The sequence below is a fragment of the Tupaia chinensis genome, unplaced genomic scaffold (assembly GCF_000334495.1).
Source record: "Tupaia chinensis unplaced genomic scaffold, TupChi_1.0 Scaffold000117_2, whole genome shotgun sequence".
Classification (NCBI taxonomy): domain Eukaryota; kingdom Metazoa; phylum Chordata; class Mammalia; order Scandentia; family Tupaiidae; genus Tupaia; species Tupaia belangeri.
Genome location: NW_006159583.1, coordinates 5,852,146 through 5,853,166, shown reverse-complemented (window position 1 = coordinate 5,853,166; position 1,021 = coordinate 5,852,146). Strand labels below are relative to the sequence as shown.

At 35.3% G+C, this 1,021-nt stretch overlaps 1 non-coding gene across 1 annotated transcript; it reads right to left on the bottom strand.

Moving 5' to 3' along the window:
* Window positions 1–497: 497 nt before the first annotated feature.
* Window positions 498–631, bottom strand: LOC114007076 (U4 spliceosomal RNA). Its single transcript, XR_003548732.1, has one exon. It is a non-coding gene; the product is annotated as a U4 spliceosomal RNA (small nuclear RNA).
* Window positions 632–1,021: the final 390 nt, after the last annotated feature.

Here is a 1,021-nt window from a genome sequence, read left to right as displayed (position 1 = left end):
AAAGTATCCTCCAAACTCGGTACCTTAAAAATAATAGCAACTCCTGCTCTTGGATTTGCAAAGTTAACTATGGTAGCTTCTGCCTCATGTTGTACACCTTCATGTCACCTTCTGTTTCACAGGTCTCTCAACCTCCTTGTGCAAGTGGGCTGGGCAGGGTGTGTTCTATTCTTGGTGATGGGACAGAGAGCATTCATAAATGTGAGAGGCCAGTCTCAGACTAGCTTTGGAACTGACACATTGTAATTCCAATCCACATTCTTTTGGCTGAAACATGTTAGATGCAAAGGGCAGGAAAGTACCTTCTACTTCCCATGAAGAAAAGACCCCGGTGTGAATGTTTGGAGAGTGATGAGTTGGAACTGATAATCTGTCATAAAGATCCTTGAATTTCCTGTTGCAAAGTAACAGAATAGATAAGAAATTGTACTTGTTCAGCTAATCATTTTGATATGTTGAAGACTGGTTCCCTGTGTGAGTGGGTCATTTTGGAAATTTCTTATATAAGAATTTAAAAACGGATGGGATAAATAGATGTAACCATATAATCTCTAAGGTAGTGTTTTCCTATTAGCAATAATCACGCCTTGGATAAACCTCATTGGCTATGATACTGCCACTGCGCAAAGCTTAAGGTAGTGTTTTTCTAATTGTGGTTAGTAACATTATTGGGCTATAAGTCCCACCAATTAAAAAAAAATAAAATGGAATAAAATACAAAATATCTGAGTAAATTAAATGAAGGTTTTATTTATTTTTTTTAATGAAACTTTGACCTTGTTATGGATGCAAATGCACATGGGCATTGAATCAAGATATAAAATGTACATCTTCCTAAAGGTTGTAGTTAAAAAAAGTATAAAGTGTTTTCTAACTATAAGATGTTACAGAATTTATGTTCTGATTTTTAAAAACATTCCTTTCACGGGCACAAGTTACCTGTTTTGAAAATGAGTTTTTAAAAAAGCGATAATAGTTCTTTCCTCTGTACAGAGGTCTAAGAGAGAAGTACATTTCTTTC